Source organism: Puma concolor, chromosome D4 (genome assembly GCF_028749965.1).
Source record: "Puma concolor isolate L17-30 chromosome D4, mPumCon1.1.hap2, whole genome shotgun sequence".
In the NCBI taxonomy this organism is placed as follows: domain Eukaryota; kingdom Metazoa; phylum Chordata; class Mammalia; order Carnivora; family Felidae; genus Puma; species Puma concolor.
In genome coordinates this window covers 63,168,856-63,186,175 of record NC_141679.1, presented here as the reverse complement: position 1 = coordinate 63,186,175, position 17,320 = coordinate 63,168,856, and the positions used below count along the sequence as shown (strand labels likewise).

General features: G+C 40.1%; 1 protein-coding gene across 2 annotated transcripts in view; it reads left to right on the top strand.

Moving 5' to 3' along the window:
* Positions 1–16,808: 16,808 nt before the first annotated feature.
* The window catches only part of TEX10 (testis expressed 10), a 62,402-nt gene continuing 61,890 nt past the window's right edge, over positions 16,809–17,320 (top strand). The window contains exon 1 of one of the 2 annotated variants that reach the window (XM_025935270.2): positions 16,809–16,981. The gene's annotated coding sequence lies outside the window, so the exon portion shown is untranslated. Of the gene's footprint in view, positions 16,982–17,118; positions 17,140–17,320 lie in introns of those variants that run through there. The other variant, XM_086683596.1, reaches the window with a different exon arrangement.

Sequence of the window (17,320 nt, the reverse complement as noted above, 5' to 3'; positions counted from 1 at the left end):
TGGTTAAGTTTATTCCTAAGTATTTTATTCTTTTTGGTGCAATTGTAAATGGAATTGCTTTCTTAATTTCTCTGTTACTTTGTTATTAGTGTATAGAAATGCTATTGATTTCTGGGTATTAATTTTGCATCCTACAGCTTTACTAAATTCATTTATTGCTTCTAGTAGCTTTTTTTTTTTTTTGATGGAGTCTTTAGGGTTTTCTATGTATAATATCATGTCATCTGCAAATAATCAGTTTTATCTCTTCTTTACCAGTAGAGATGTCTCTTATTTTTTCCTCTCTGACTTCTATCCCTACAACTACCAACACTATCTTGAATACAAGTGACAAGAGTGGAAATTCTTGTCTTATTCCTATTCCTAGAGGAAAAGCACTCAGTTTTTCACCATTGAGTGTGATGTTAGCTGTGGTTTTTTTTTTTTTTTTCTAATGACCTTTATTATGTTGAGGTATGGTCCCTCTAAACCCACTTTGTTGAAAGTTTTTATCATGAATGGGTGTTGATTTTGTCAACTGCTTTTTCTGCAACGATTGACTTGATCATATGATTTTTACCCTTTATTTTGTTGAATTGGTATATCACACTGGTTGATTTATAAATTGAGCCATTCTTGCATTCCTGGAATAAATCCCACTTAATTGTGGTGAATGATCCTTTTAATGTATTGTTGAATGTGGTTTGCTAATATTTTGTTGAGGATTTTTGAATCTATGTTCAGCAGGGATATTGTCCTGTAGTTTTCTCTTTTTGTGATGTCTTGTCTGGTTTTAGTATAAGGATAACATTGGCCCTTAGAATGTATTTGCAAGCTTTCCTTCCTCTTCTATTTTTGTGGAATAGTTTGAAGAGAATTGCTATTAAATCTTCTTTAAATGTTTGGTAGCATTCATCTGTGAATCTATCTGTTCTTGGACTTTTATTTTTTGGTGACCAAAAAAATCTTATCTTTTTATGACCAATTCAATTTCTTTACTCATTGGTCTCTTCAGATTTTCTATTTCTTCCTGATTCAGTTTTGGAAGGTTGTATGTTTTTAGGGATTTATTCATGTCTTCTATGTTGTCCAATTTGTTTGCATACAATTGTTCATGCTATTCTCTTATAATCCTTTATATGTCTGTGGTGTCAGTTACTTCTCTTTCATTTCTGATTTTATTTATTTGGGTTCTTTCTTTTTTTTTCTTGATGAGTCTGGCTAACAGTTTATCAATTTTGTTTATCTTTCAAAAGAACCAGCTCTTGGTTTCTTTGATTTTATTTTATTTATTTATTTATTTATTTATTTATTTATTTATTTATTTTTTAGCCTCTAAGTCATTTATTTCTGCTCTGATCTTTATTATTTCCTTCCTTCTACTCACCTTGGGCTTTGTTTGTTCTTTTTCTAGTTCATGTAGGCCTAAGGTTAGATTGTTTCAACGTTTTGTTTTTTTTTTTTATTTTGGGACAGAGAGAGACAGAGCATGAACGGGGGAGGGGCAGAGAGAGAGGGAGACACAGAATTGGAAACAGGCTCCAGGCTCTGAGCCATCAGCCCAGAGCCTGACGCGGGGCTCGAACTCACGGAGCGCGAGATCGTGACCTGGCTGAAGTCGGACGCTTAACCGACTGCGCCCCCCAGGCGCCCCCTAAGGTTAGATTGTTTATTTGAGCCTTTTTTCTGTTTGTTTCTTGAGGTAGGCCTGTATTGTTATATACTTCCCTCTTAGAACTGCTTTCTCTGATTTTGGACCATTTTCATTGGTCAAGATAGACTTTTTCCCCCCCCAAAATAATTAAAATTCCTTTTTTATTATTCATGATTTCTTAATATTATAAAATATCTACTTTTCATATTTCCCTGATTGCCATATGTATATTTTACAGTTTCTTTATTTGAATCAAGATCCTTGGGAAGTCCACACATTACAATTGGTTGATCTATCACTTAAAATTCTCTTAATCTATAGCTTTCTATTTAGTCTCCTTTTACTCCTTCAAAATGACCTTTTTTAAAAACAGAAACCAGGTTGTTTGTTCCACTGTTTTTCACATCTAGATTGTGCTGATTGCGTTGCCATGGTGGAGTTAATATGCTCCTCTGCTTTTTTTTTTTAATTTAAAACGTTGTAATGTTTATTATTTTTGAGAGAGAGAGAGACAAAGCACCATTGTTGGGAGAGGGAGACATAGAATCTGAAGTAGGCTCCAAGCTCTGAGCTGTCAGCACGGAGCCCCACATGGAGCTTGAACCCACAAACTGTGAGATTATGACCTGAGCTGAAGTTGGACACTTAACCGAGCCACCCAGGCACCCCAATTTTTTAATTTAATTTAATTTAATTTTATTTATTTATTTTTTTTGTTTTTAAAAAATTTTTTTTTTTTTTTAGCATTTATTTATTTTTAAGACAGAGAGACAGAGCATGAATGGGGGAGGGTCAGAGAGAGGGAGACACAGAATCTGAAACAGGCTCCAGGCTCTGAGCTGTCAGCACAGAGCCCGACGCGGGGCTCGAACTCACAGACTGAAAGATCATGACCTGAGCCGAAGTCGGACACTTAACCTACTGAGCCACCCAGGTGCCCCCTTTTTTTTTTTTTTTATTTCAGAGAGAGACTGTGAAAGCAGGGGAAAGGGGCAGGGGTGGGGAGAGAGAGAGAGAGAGAGAGAATCCCAAGCAGGCTCCACACTTAGTGGAGAGGCCCACACAGGGCTCAATCCTACAACCCTGGGATTGACCTGGGATCATGACCCCAAGCTAAAATCAAGAGTCAGATCAACCAACTGAGCCATCCAGACACCCCTCCTCTACTTTTAGTTTCCCTAAATTGTTAGATCTAGGTTTGTTTTTTTTAAGTTTGTTTGTTTATTTGTTTATTTAGAGTGCAAGAGTATGAGCAAGGGAGGGGGAAAGAAAGAGAGAGAGAAACCCAAGCAGGTAACACGTTGTCAGTGTAGAGCCCAATGCAAGGCTCTATTCCATGAGCCCCAAGATCATGATCTGAGCTGAAATCAAGCGTTGGAGGCTTAATGGGCTAAGCCATCTTGATAACAGATTCACTTTTGAATTTTTTCTGCAAGACTTTATTTATTTATTTATTTGGAGAGTGCACACGAACTGGGGGAGGGGTAGAGGGAGAGAGAGACAGAAGATTCCAAGCAGGCTCTGCATTGATAGCAGTGTGTCCAATGCGGGGCTTGAACTCACAAACCATGAAATCATGACCTGATCCAAAGTTCGACGCTCAACCAACTGAGTCACCTAGGTGCCTCAGGAGAGAGAGAATCTTAAGCAGGCTCCAAGCCCAGCACAGAGCCTGAAGCGGGGCTCGACTCAGGACCCTGAGATCATGACCTGAGATGAAATTAAGAGTCAGATGTTTAACCAACTGAACCACCCGGTCACCCTGGCAAGACGTTTTAAAAGGTATTATTGTGGACTTTCATATGAAGGTACATAATGTCTGTTTCACTCTCTGTGATTTAAGCAGCTATTGATAATCAATATGCCTAGATCCGTTTGTTTACTAAGGGTTGCAAAATGGTGATTTTTCCACTGAAGATTTCCTTAATCCTTAAAAAAATTTTTTTAATGTTTATTTATTTTTGAGAGAGAGAGAAAGAGAGAGAGAGCATGGCAGAGGGGCAGAGAGATGGAAACACAGAATCCTAAGCAGGCTCCAGGCTCCGAGTTGTCAGCGCAGACACAAGCACACGGGGGCTTGAACTCATAGACCACAAGATCATGACCTGAGCCACCCAGGTGCCCCTCCCCCAATCCTTAAATATTCTTTAAAAATAGTGTTGTTGTTGTTTTTAAAGGTTTTAGTGTATTGTTTCTTAAATATTTGCCATACTTATATACACATTCCCTGACTGCTGGCCATGTAGACTTTCTGAGTTTTCACTCTATAAACACTGATGGGATCACCATTCTTGTACATTTCCTATGCATAACTCATTATTTGCATATCTGGTTATTTCTTCAGAACAGTCTTAGTAGGGGAGGTCCAAGGCATAAACAGCTTTATGGCTTCTTCCTACGTACTTAAGTGTCTTCCTCAAAAGCAGCAGTTCATTCCCTCCACTGATAAGAACGCCTAGTTCCTATATATCTTTACCATTCTCACATATTTAATGTGTTTGTATTCCATGTTTTTTATTAAATGTAAATCGTAATGTGTGCATTAGGAATGTATCTACTATAAATACACTAAGAAAATTCAAGGTTTGTTTTTTCATAAAATGCATAGAAGTTAGAAAAAACAGTTGTTCACATATAAGAAAATGAAAAATTAATCTGTAGAAATTTCAAAACTGTGAAAAATTTTTGAACTCCTTGGTGGGCCTCATGTTTATTCACATTTTTTTTTTCAGGAATTAATTGTAACTATAGACTAGCTTTGTGTGTGTGTGCAATTTAATGTTCTAAAATTTTTGAAGTAATGTTTTTTAAATAAAAGTAAATTACTGACTATAAATATAATATGCTAATTGCAAATGCTGTTCTGTGGAATACTATCTTAGAAATAATGCCTTGGGTTTTGTGACTCCTATTTTATAATTAAAAAAAATTTTATGTTTATTTATTTATTTTTTAATTTTTTTTTCAACGTTTATTTTTTTTGGGACAGAGAGAGACAGAGCATGAATGGGGGAGGGGCAGAGAGAGAGGGAGACACAGAATCGGAAACAGGCTCCAGGCTCGAACCATCAGCCCAGAGCCTGACGCAGGGCTCGAACTCCCGGACCGCGAGATCGTGACCTGGCTGAAGTCGGACGCTTAACCGACTGCGCCACCCAGGCGCCCCTATGTTTATTTATTTTTGAGAGAGAGAGAGAGAGAGAAACAGCATGAGCAGGGGAGGGGCAGAGAGAGGGAGACAGAATCCAAAGCAGGCTGCAAGCTCTGAGCTGTCAGCACAGAGCCCGACGTGGGGCTCGAAGTCAGCAATCGTGAGATAATGACCTGAGCTGAAGTTGGTTGCTCAACCGACTGAGCCACCAGGCACTTTGAACCATTTTATAATTTTAAAGTTTCCTTTAACTGGCTATTATAAGGAAAATTGTCTGATCTCCTCCCCTATAAACAAACTTAGGGGTTTTAAGATGTGGATTCAGAGTTTACCTTTATGATTTACCATATATGTATATCCTTGTGCCTTAGTTTCTTTAGGGCTGATATTCAACTGGGAGGCATTAGGATGGCTATTTCAGTAGGTGAAAGCTGTACCAGTTGTGAAACGTTCTGAACATCATCCCCGAGGATATGAATGTCAACCTGGTAGTTACACCTTCTGACTTTCATTGTGGTCTCAAAGATCCTCATCTGAAATCACAACAGAACCCTTTTTTCACTCTGTACCTATGGAAATTGTCAAACTTTTCCTGCTTAGCAAAATTGCTGAGAGGTGCAAAGTGATAGATACCCTGTGTGGGAAAGTGTCTGCAGTGACTGTGGATATGTGTCAGATCTGCAAGGTGGCAATTTAACCTCTGCAATGGTCATGTGACTTTTAGCAAACGATTTCTTCAAGGATGTACTTCCTTGCATACATGGTCTGGTGTTTTTTAGTCTGTTAGGAAACAAAATTAGTAACTTCACTGCTTAAGATGAGTCTTCCTCAGGGGGCACCTGGGTGGCTCTGTTGGTTAAGTGTCTAACTTCTGCTCAGGTCAGGAGCTCACAGTTTGTGAGTTTGAACTCTGCATCAGGCTGTCTGCTTTCAGCACAGAGTCTGCTTTGGATCTTCTGTTTCCCTCTCTCTGCACTCCTCCCCTGCTCACACATGCTCTCTCTCAAAAATAAATAAACATGAAAAAGATTTAAAAAATTAGTCTTCCTCAGAACTTTGTAATGGGACTTACAGGTATGTTATTATAGGGTTTATTAAAGTCTAAAGTTTGAGGAAATGGTGAAGCATGCATTTAAAAATCAATACTTGGACAAATAATGTATGATTCTACTTATACGAGGTCTCCGAAATAGTCAAACTTAGAGAAGCAGAAAAGAGAATGGTGATTGCCAGGGGACGGGGAGATGGAAGTGGATGTTCAATGGGCATAAAGTTATAGTTATACAACATCTGTGAGTTCTAGAGATCTTCTGTGGGATGTATTGTGTGTAATTAGCAATATGGTGTTGTGCACTTAAAAACTTAAGAGGGTAAGAGTGCCTGGGTACCTCAGCCAGTTGAGCGTGTAACCTCGGCTCATGATCTCATCGTTGGTGGGTTTGGGCCCCACACTGGGATCTGCACTGATTGCTCAGAGCCTGGAGCCTGCTTCAGATTCTGTGTCTCCCTCTCTCTGTCCCTCCCCAGCTTGTGCTCTCTTTCTCTGTCAATAATGAAAAAAAAAACCACCTAAAAAAATTGTAAAAAAAAGCCTTAAGAGGGCAGTTTTCATGTTAAATGTTCTATAACAGAAATTTTCTTCTTTTTCTTTTTTAAAAAATTTTTAAAAAATATTTATTCATTTTTTGAGAGACAGAGACAGAGCATAAATAGGGGAGGAGCAGAGAGAGAAGAAGGCACAATCCAAAGCAGCCTTCAGGCTCTGAGCTTTAAGCACAGAGCCCGATGTGGGGCTTAAACTCATGAACTGCAAGATCACGACCTGAGCTGAAGTCAGACGCTTAACCGACTGAGTCACTGAGGTACCCATCTTTTTTCTTTTTTTTAAGTTAAAAAAAAATTTTTTTTTTCTTTTTAGAGAGAGAGAGTGAGATCACAGGGGCAGAGACAGAGAGAGAGAATCTTAGGCAGGCTCCACTCTCAGCATGGAGCCCCACACCCTGGGTTCATGACCTAGGCCGAAATTAAGAGTCAGACACTCAACCAACTGAACCACCCAGGTACCCTTATTGTTTTTTGGGTTTTTTTTGTTTTTGTTTTTTTTAAAGCAAAGGGGCACTGGGAAACTTTTAGAGGTGATGGATGTGTTTATTACCTTGATTTATGGTGATGGTATCATAGGTGCATACATATGTCCAAACATCACGTTGTATACATCAAATATGTGCAGTTTTTTTGTGTATCAATTATACATTAATAAAACTATGAAAAAATCAGTGCTTGTTATAAAAACTGATCAAACCCAAATGTGATCAGCACCTGAGTAAATAGTATTGTACCAAATTCAATTTCCTGGTTGTGAAAATATACAATATTAAGGGGTGCCTGGGTGGCTCAGTCAGTTGAGCCTCTGACTCTTGATTTCGGCTCAGGTCATGATCTCATGGTACATGGGTTCAAGCCCCACATCGGGCTCTACACTGTTAGCAGAGCCTGTTTGGGATTTCCTTTCTCCCTCTCTCTCTGCCCCTCATGTGTGCTCTCTCTCAAAATAAATAAATAAAACTTAAAAAGAAAAAGAAAATGTACTATGTTAAAATAAAAAAAAATGTTTGACATCAAAGTATTAAATATTTTATTTAAATTTTGATAACCATCCTTTCAATCATCTCTTTATGCTATTTACACATCCCTCTTTGTTTCTGTTCCTTTCAGGTAATTAATAACTTTCTGACCTGTGTTTACATATTTCTCTGTGTTTACATGGTTGCATACAATACATGGATTTTTGGTTTATTTCATAAATGTGATTAGTTTATGTTTACTTTCATGAAGGTTGTTATTTTTACTTGAAAATACATTGGGAAAGAAGTCTCTTCAAACAAACAAACTGATACAGAGGGAACTCAGTCCTTTTTTCTTCTTTCTTTTTGTTTTCTTTTTTTTTTTTTTTTTGAGAGAGAGAGCCCTTGCGTGTGAGTGGGGGGAGGGGCAGGGAGAGAGAGAGAGAGAGAGAGAGAGAGAGACAGACAGACAGAAGGAAGAGAGAGAGACATAGAGCCTTAAGCAAGTTTTAACTTGGTGGGGACTCCGCCGAGAGGCTCAATCTCACAACCCTGGTATCATGACCTGAGCCGAAATCAAGAGTTGGATGCTCAACAAACTGAGCCACCCAGGTGCCCTAGAACTTAGTCCTTTTAGTGGCTTCACAATAGTCAATGTATCGCATTTTATTAAACTGTCCCCCTACTGATTGATATCCTGTTGTTTTGCTACTCAAATATTGTTGAAATAAATATCTTACAAATACAGTATATACTTTGGACTGATGCTTTTATGTCTATGGGGTAAATTCTTAGGGGATGGGATTACTAGATTTAAAGAATATGAATTTAAAGAAAACTTTGGGGGCGCCTGTCTCTGCACTCAATGTGGAGCCTCCTTGAGATTCTCTCTCTCTCTCTGACTCTCCCCTGTTTTCATTCTCTCTCTCTCTCTAAAAAATAAAAAATAAATAAAACTTTGTTTAGATATTTCCAGACTTCTTTCCAAAATGGCTGCATTATTTTATATTTTCAGCAGTAAAGGATGAGAATACACTTTTCCTTATATCCCTACCAGCAGTAGGTATTTGATTGGTTTATAACTGTTGTGAATTTGATAAATTAGAAGTTATATCCCATTGTTATATTAATTTACATTTCCCTGACAGTTGTCTGCTTGAGCAGGCTTATAAAAGTTTATTGATCATTTGGATTTTTGTGTGTTTGAATTGCTATTCATAGCTGTAGGCCTCTTTCTCCATTGGATTGTTTTTGTCATCTTCTCAATAATTTGAAAAAGCTTCTTGTATATTGCAGATATTAATCACTTATCTTTCATATGTGTTACAATTCTTTCCCCTGAGCTACTTTTTTTGCCTTTTGTCTATGTTTATGGTATTTGCCATATCGCATTACATTTTTTTAATGTTGTGAACTCTATATTTTTCTTCAATGGCTTCTAGGTTTTCTAACTTTTCAAAGAAAAGTCTCCTTAACCCCTAAATTACACATGCATTGTACTCTATTCTTTCTGATGCTTTTGTTACTTTGTTTAGTTGTTTACAATTTTTTAAAGTTGTAGTGCTGATTATTAGGTAATCCCCTCTTTCTTCAAACTCACCCTTCTATATTCTGCTCTGTGCTTCTGCATCTGGGACTCTGCAAATCTTGTTTGAGCTTTGATAGCTGGCTCCCTGCTAGGCTCTGCCAACGGGAGGCAGGACAGGGAGACTGGAAGGATCCAGGAAGAAGAAGGGACTCCCTTATTCTTGTTTGTTTTTGTTCTTGTCAACAGCACTACAACAATGAGTATTCACCCAGGAGCAACTTGCTTCCAGAGCAATATTCCAGTTTGCAGTTTTTCCAAAATGTACACCAGAAGACTTATTGCACCACCACAAAGGCATCAGCCAGTTGGTACCCCCCAGTTCTCTGGAGGTCTCATTTATAGCTCTGAGAGCCCCATCTACAACCTTCTAAATTGTACTAATCCCCACTCCTTCCTTTGTTCTTCCAGCCTTTGGGGATAGTGGCTGTTTCCTTCAGTTTTCCCTCTGATATCTCACATCCTCTTTCTGTGCTCTTATTTCTTGAGTATGTAGTTAATAATTATTTCTATTAAATTCTCTCTATAAAAATAACTGACATGGTTTCTGTCTCCTGACTGGACCCCAGAGGTTGCTGTGGAATATTTCAATTTTTTCCTTCTTTTTTTTTTTTTTTTTGTATGTCATGCTTCTGATGTTAGGAATTTTATGGAGGCCAGTTTCTCATCCCTTCAAATGGCTCACCAATTGTCCTAACAGCATTTATTACCTAATCTATCTTTTTCCTACTGGTTTTGTTTAAAATATTTTTTGATATAAAAATTTTTAAATTTTTACCAATTCATCCCACCAGATCGTTCTTCTTTGTTCTTATGCTTTGAAAAGTCCTTTCCACGTAGGTCAGAAGAATAATCATGTCTATTTTCTTCCTGTGTTCTCGTAATGTATCACCTCATTTAGTTTTCAAAGTTTAAAAAATTGAGACCCACTAGAAGAATATTTTTGGCTTTGTCAAGGAATATACATATACATGTTTATATAAAATTGAAACAAAAATTTCACAAAATCATCTTTGTGGCAGTGATTTTCAGTACTCACAAAAAGTCTCTTCTGTTTCTCAGTTCTTACACAGTTAGATACAGTCTGTGTTTTGCCAGAAGGATGTAAGCAGAAGTGCCGTATGTAACTTCTAAGAAGTCTCCCCAGATAGAGAGACCATGTCCTCCTCGTTCATTTCTTTTTGCTTGCTGGCTAAAATGTGGGCATGATGGCTGGAGCTACAGCACTCTTGAACCATGAGGTGACTTTGGGAATGGAGCAATGACAGAGAAGCAGCCTGAATGAGAACTTCCTGGAACAGACACCTCATGCTTAGCCTGCCTACACCTTGATTTTTAAAAAAAAAATTTTTTTTCAACGTTTATTTATTTTTGGGACAGAGAGAGACAGAGCATGAACGGGGAGGGGCAGAGAGGGAGGGAGACACAGAATCGGAAACAGGCTCCAGGCTCTGAGCCATCAGCCCAGAGCCCAACGCGGGGCTCGAACTCACGGACCGCGAGATCGTGACCTGGCTGAAGTCGGACGCTTAACCGACTGCGCCACCCAGGCGCCCCTACACCTTGATTTTAATGTGAGTAATTAACTTCTCGACTTTAATGTAAGAAATTATTTTTTGTGTGTTTTACTGTGACTCCCAGCCAAACTTAATTCTTGCAAATACACCTTCCATAATTTACACTTCTACCAACAGTATGTGAGAGTGCTGCTTCTCCAGTGTCATCAACAGGTATGTTGTCAAACTTCTGAGTTTTGATAATCTTAAAAATAAGAAAAATAATCTGACTTTTAATTTGCATTTCTCTTATTGTATATCAGGTTTGAAATCTTTTATTTAGGGTGATTTATATTTCTTTTTCTACAAACTCTTTGGAAATAAATATTTTCCTATTAAGTACCTGATGTTTTTTATTTGTTTCTAGGAGTTCTTTATATATTAAGAAAATTAATCTTGGGGCGCCTGGGTGGCTTAGTCAGTTGGGTGTCCGACTTCGGCTCAGGTTATGATCTCTCAGTCTGTGAGTTCAAGCCCCACGTCAAGCTCTGTGCTGACAGCTCAGAGCCTGGAGCCTGCTTCAGATTCTGTCTCTGTCTCTCTCTGCCCCTCCCCTGCTCTCACTGTGTTTCTCAAAAATAAAATAAAAACATAAAAAAAATTAAAAAAAAAAAAGAAAATTAATCCTTTACTTCCTTTTCCTGTGATATGAGTTGCAAATATTTTTCCAAATTTGTTATTTGCCTTGTAACTTTACTTTTTATTTCCTTTTTTTTTTTTTTTTTTTTTTGGTCTTGCAGAAGATTTCTGAAAGTTTTGGGAAAAGCCTATAATCAAATTTTTGAAACTTTCCCCCCTGGTGTTTAGATTTTAAGTCTTAGGACAAGGTCAAAATCATAAAATAATTTTGTTTTCTGAGACTTTAATGGATTTTTAAAATTTATATCTTTGAAGATAGTATGTAAAGTATGAACCCAACTTTATCTTTTTCCAAATGGCTTCCTATTTGTGCAAACCATTTATCTTTATACTATTGATAGGAGATATTGACCTTATAAGTACTAAATTCTTGTTTTTATTTGGGTTTATTTCTGGACTTTGTATTTTGTTCCATTGATTTGTCTATTCATATGCCAAAATCCATATTTTAAATTATTGAGGTTTTAGAATATGTTTCTATATTTAATAGGACTGCTCCCTTCTTGCTGCTTTTTTTTTTTCAAAATTTTCTTGCTATTCTTAGTTGTTGGTTTTTGTTTTTTTTTTCATATTCAGATATTAACCAGCCTATGTAGGTCTAGAAAAAAAAATTCTGTTGACATATTTATTGGGATCTCATTCAATTTACCAATACATTTTGGGAGAATTGACACCTGTAGGATATTGTATATTTTAATCTGATTTCTTATTCAGTATTAGGAATTTTTTATTAAAAATATTTAAAGTTTATTTATTTGTTTTTTAAAGTTTATTGATTTGAGAGAGAGAGCAGGGGAGGGATATAGAGAGAGAGAGAGAGAGAGAGAGAGAATCCCAAGCAGCCTCCTTGCTGTCAACACAGAGCCGGATTCAGGGCTTGAACCCATGAATGGTGAGATCATGACCTGAGCCAAAATCAAGAGTAGGACACTTAACTGGCTGAGCCACCCAGGTGCCTGGGTACTAGGAATTTTTTTTTAAGTTTATTTATTTATTTTGAGAGAGAGAGAGAGAGCGCGCGCACACAGGTGAAAGGGGGAGGAGCAGAGAGTGAGAGAGGGAATCTCAAGCAGGTTCTGCACTATCAATGCTCAGCTGAAACCAAGAGTCAGAGGCTCAACTGACTGAGCCACCCAGGTGCCACTCAGTACTAGGAATTTTATCTGTTTTGATTGCTATTGTAAATGGGACTTCCTTTTCCATTCTATTGTCTAACTGGTTATTGTTTCTATATGTGAAATCTATGGATTTCTGAATGTTAATTCTATACTGACTCACTTTTTCTGAATTCTTGTTTGTAGTAGCTTTACAATTGATTTTTTTTTTCCAGGTATACAATCACATCAGTAAATGGAGATGATTTTATTTCCTCATTTCCAATTCTTATGTCTTGAACTGATTTTTGTGGTACAATGGTGGTCATATTCTGAACTCTTAGCTTGTGTTCCTCCTTCCTGTCTTTTTCCAAGCTGTCAGCAGTCTTCCTGGCCATCCTATGTGTTGCCCAGTATCTCAATCAATTGCTTTTAAAGTCAGAACTGGTTTCTTGTTACTTTCCTACCTAGGAGACCTAACTAAAAGTTTCATTTTGCACAATGATACATTGTCAATAACAACATTTGTTGCCATTTATTGCCCTTTAAAATATACCAGGCAAGGACACTTGGGTGGCTCAAGTCATGATCTCACAGTTGGTGACTTTGAGCCCTGCATGGAGCTCTGTGCTGACAGCTCAGAGCCTGGAGCCTGCTTCACATGCTGTGTCTCCCTCTCTCTCTGCCCCTCCCCTGCTCACGCTCTGTCTCTCTCTCTGTCCTTCAAAAATAAATACACATTTAAAAAAATTAAAAACAGGGGCGCCTGGGTGGCGCAGTCGGTTAAGCATCCGACTTCAGCCAGGTCACGATCTCGCAGTCCGTGAGTTCGAGCCCCGCGTCGGGCTCTGGGCTGATGGCTCAGAGCCTGGAGCCTGTTTCCGATTCTGTGTCTCCCTCTCTCTCTGCCCCTCCCCCGTTCATGCTCTGTCTCTCTCTGTCCCAAAAATAAAAAAAAAAAAAAAAAGTTAAAAATATATATACCAGGTAGTTACCTGAGTAATTTGCATATATCCTATAAGTCAATTCCTAGAGAATGTATTTTGAATTTTTGTCTCTGGTTTAGCACCAGATTTGAAGTTCTCCTTTTCAGCTTTCTTCAAAAAGTCTCTGATTTTTGTGTGTTAGCAGTAACTTTGAAACATAAGGTAAGAGTTTAATATGTTTATGCTTTTATTATTTGCCTCAACATTATAAAATCAAGTTTATTAAACTTTTTTTTTTAAGGAGTGGTACCCTATTTCCAAAGCAAACATTAACTGGAAGTCTGGTATAAAAAACAGAGAACCTGAAACGGTTATATAAATTGTGTAGAAGTTACTTAATCTCGGCTTTTGTGATGTGTCTGAGCATAGACAAAAAAAGAGAGGTTGTTCAGATTAAATACAGATATTTCTGGACACAGATCTTCGTGTCCCATATGAATTGAATTGTGTCCCTCCGAAAAGACATGTAGAAGTCCTAACCCCCAAGCAACCCAGAAGGTGATCTTATTTGGAAACAGGGTCTTTACAGAAGTAATCAAGTTAAAAATGAGGTCATCAGAGAGGGCCCTAATCCAATATGATTGGTGTCCTTATAAAAGAGGAAATTTGGACACAGACACAGATACACATAGAAGGAAGATAGTGTGAAGACACAGAGAAATCATCTACAACCCACTTAGAATTCATCTAAGACCACTAGAAGCTAGGAGAGAGGCATGGAGCAGTCTCCCTCAGAGCCCTCGGGAAGAACCGGCCCTGCCAAACCATGATGTCAGACTTCTAGCCTCCCAAATTAATACATTTCTGTTGTTTAAGCCATCAAATTTGTGGCACTTGGTTACAGAAGCCCCAGGAAACTAATACTGTAGTTTCTGTGGCCAATTGGACAGAATTTTGAAAATGAAATATACCACGGATTCTAGAATGCACGTTCACTGTATGTGTTTTTTTGGCGTGGGTCCAAGACCTTGATTAGTTATATTATTGTTATTTATCAAAGGTCTGTTCTGGCTGGGCTAAGCAGATGATCCTTGCAGTTGCTGAGTTCATCACTTAGAGTTGGAAAAAGCTAAAATACATTAAAATACATATGGACAAAATAAATACAATGGATAAAATACATTATCCTAATGTATATATTTTTCATGTCTTTAACCAGGGGTTGGAAACTGGCAACCGGCTTGTAAGTATTTTGTTTGGCCTACACAGTGTTTTGTTGTTGTTGTCGTTGTTTTAGGTTTTATTTTTAAGTAATCTCCACACCCAACATGGGGCTCAGATTCACAACCCCAAAATCAAGAGTTGCATGCTCTACTGACTGGGCCAGCCAGACACCCCAGTGTTTTATTTTTTATTTTTTATTTATTTATTTATTTATTTAAAAAAAATTTTTTTTTTTTCAACGTTTATTTATTTTTGGGACAGAGAGAGACAGAGCATGAACGGGGGAGGGGCAGAGAGAGAGGGAGACACAGAATCGGAAACAGGCTCCAGGCCCTGAGCCATCAGCCCAGAGCCCGACGCGGGGCTCGAACTCACGGAGCGCGAGATCGTGACCTGGCTGAAGTCGGACGCTTAACCGACTGCGCCACCCAGGCGCCCCTGACACCCCAGTGTTTTAAAAACAGGAAACAATGTTCTTGTTCACCAGTATTTAAAGATCATACTTCTTACAGGGGCACCTGGGTGGCTGAGTCAGTTAAGTGTCTGACTTCAGCTCAGGTCATGATCTTAGAGTTCGTGGGTTTGAGCCCCACATCATGCTCTGTGCTGACAGCTCAGAGCCTGGAGCCTGCTTTGGATTCTGTGTCTCTCTCTGTCTTTGCCCCTCTCCTGCTTGTGGTCTGTCTCTCTCTCTCTCTCAAAAATAAATAAAAACATTAAACATTTTCAAAAAAAAGGTAATATTTCTCATAAAAATTTCTGGATTTCTGTTTTCCTTTATTCTTGAACATGAGATTTGCATTTCCTCATGGTAATAGTTGGCTGAAGACTGGCTACTTCCTTTAGCCAGGCCAAGCACTTCCATCAGCTACATCACCACCAGCGCCACTTTGCTACAGGCAAAGAAGCAAGGGTGGCTGGAGTAGAGTGAAAAAGGAAAGTCATTGGAGTGCCCAGAGGTTCAGTAATAAGTCAGAATATGGCAGATCTTGAGGCCATGATAAGGACTCTGGATTTATTCCAAGTGAAGTGGGGAATTAATGAGGGGTTTTGAGCAAAAGAGTGACCTGATCTGAGATTTGAAATTAATCACACAGCTACTCTGCTGATATTAGAATGTAAGGGGAAGGAAGACACGAGAATGCAATAGTGGAAATGGCAAACCTGTTCAGAGGTTTTCTATAATGATCATGAGATGCCTTGGACCATAATGATAGCAAGGGAAGTGATGTTAAGTGGTGGAAACACTTGATGTCAACAGAATCACCTGATGAATTAGATGTGTGATGTGGGAGAAAGAAGACTTTCTTTGGGTTTTTGGCCTGAGTAACTAGAGGGGTGAAGTTGCTATTTGAGATGAAGAAGCTGTAATAGGAATAAGTTTCAGCGGGAAAATAGGGAGATCCATTTTGGACATGTTCACCTTGAGATGTATATAGGATGTTCAAAGGAAATGTTGAAAAAGCTGTTAGTCAGGAATCTGAAGTTTAGGGGACATGTCTGGCTAGCAATAAATCTTTCCTCTTCTGATCCAGTCTCATAACTTTTAATGTCATGTAATACCATATAATGCTGCTGACTCCCAAATGTTTATGATGGATTCAAGGCAGATTGTGTGGCTCTGCTGCCAGGGAAGGGAAAGGTGGGTATTTGAGTCAGCTTTGTCTCTGATCTTAGAACAGGAATGGTTTTAGTCCCTGCGTTTGAGTCTCTGCTCATAAACTGAGGCTCATATGATTGTCAATTTTACTGTTTTATATCTGGTAAGCTGTAGAGGCAAATTTGGATCAAGGTCTCAGGTCCACACCTGGGGTTCTTTTCTCCACTCCACCAGCCAGTCTTTGGCAAGGCTATCTTTCAAAGAACCACTCTCCTTGCTTTCTCAACCCTTTCTAGGCATTCAATTTCTCCCTTAGCTTCCCTGGGCCCACTTAATTTCAGCAGTAGGAATCTTAGTGCTGAGCTATTGAAACATGAGGGAAAATCCTCGACTAAGACTGTTAGGTTCCAGCTACTAGGTGTACTTTGCCCTTGGTCAAGTGATTCTTAACTTCCATCCAGGTTAACGTCCTCAGGAATTCTGTGGTTCTAGCAGCTTGAAACTTTTCCCTTTCCCAATTCGGCTCAACTTCTGTTCTTTGAATGTGGCTGCAGGTCTGAGGAATCGTGGTCTAGCGAAGGGAGAAAAGGCATGCTCTCAGGCAGCTGTAACTAGCATGACACCCCCCAACATGCACGCCCAGCAAGTTCAGGGCTGGACTTAGGGCCAAGCTTTGTCCCCGAATCCTGCGCTTTCCTCCCTGGGCTTCCCGGAGAGCGGGGGGCTTCCGGCGGGCCCCCTCCTCCCGGGGGCGGGGCCTACCTCACCCACTCCCGCCTCCCCGGCTGCGCGCGGCTGCGGGCCGCGGTCACGTGAGCGCGGCGCGGCGGGGGAGGGGCCCTGATTTCCGGGCGGCGGAAGGAGACGCGGCCGCGTGAGGACGAGGCGATTTGAAAACACGCTCCGGGAGCTAGAGGCTGAGGCCGGTGGCGCACGCCGTCGCCTCGTGGGCTTCTGTTCGGACGCTCCTCTCCTCTGTCTCCGCGCCCCGGTCCCGGCGGGCCTTCAGGTGAGCGGCCGCCGCCCGTCGGGCCGGGCCCTCCCGGGGCGTGGGACGGCGCGCGGGGCCGTCGCCCCCCGGTCCGCGGCCCAGGCGGGCCGGGCTGGCTGTGGCCGGTCTGCGCGTCCGGAGGCTGTCCCGCGGCGCCGCGGCGGAGCGGGGCCTGGGTGCGGAGCTGGGCTGTGCGGGGGCGGGGCGCCCCGCGGGCGTTTGAAGCGCCTCAAGTGACTGGGCGGGTTCGCGCGGTTTCGCGTCCCGGAGACTTTTTAGGCCGGGGTGTGTAGGTTGGGCCCCACTTCCCCGACTGTGGCCCTGATCGCCGTCCGTGGGAGTAGAAGGCACGGTAGT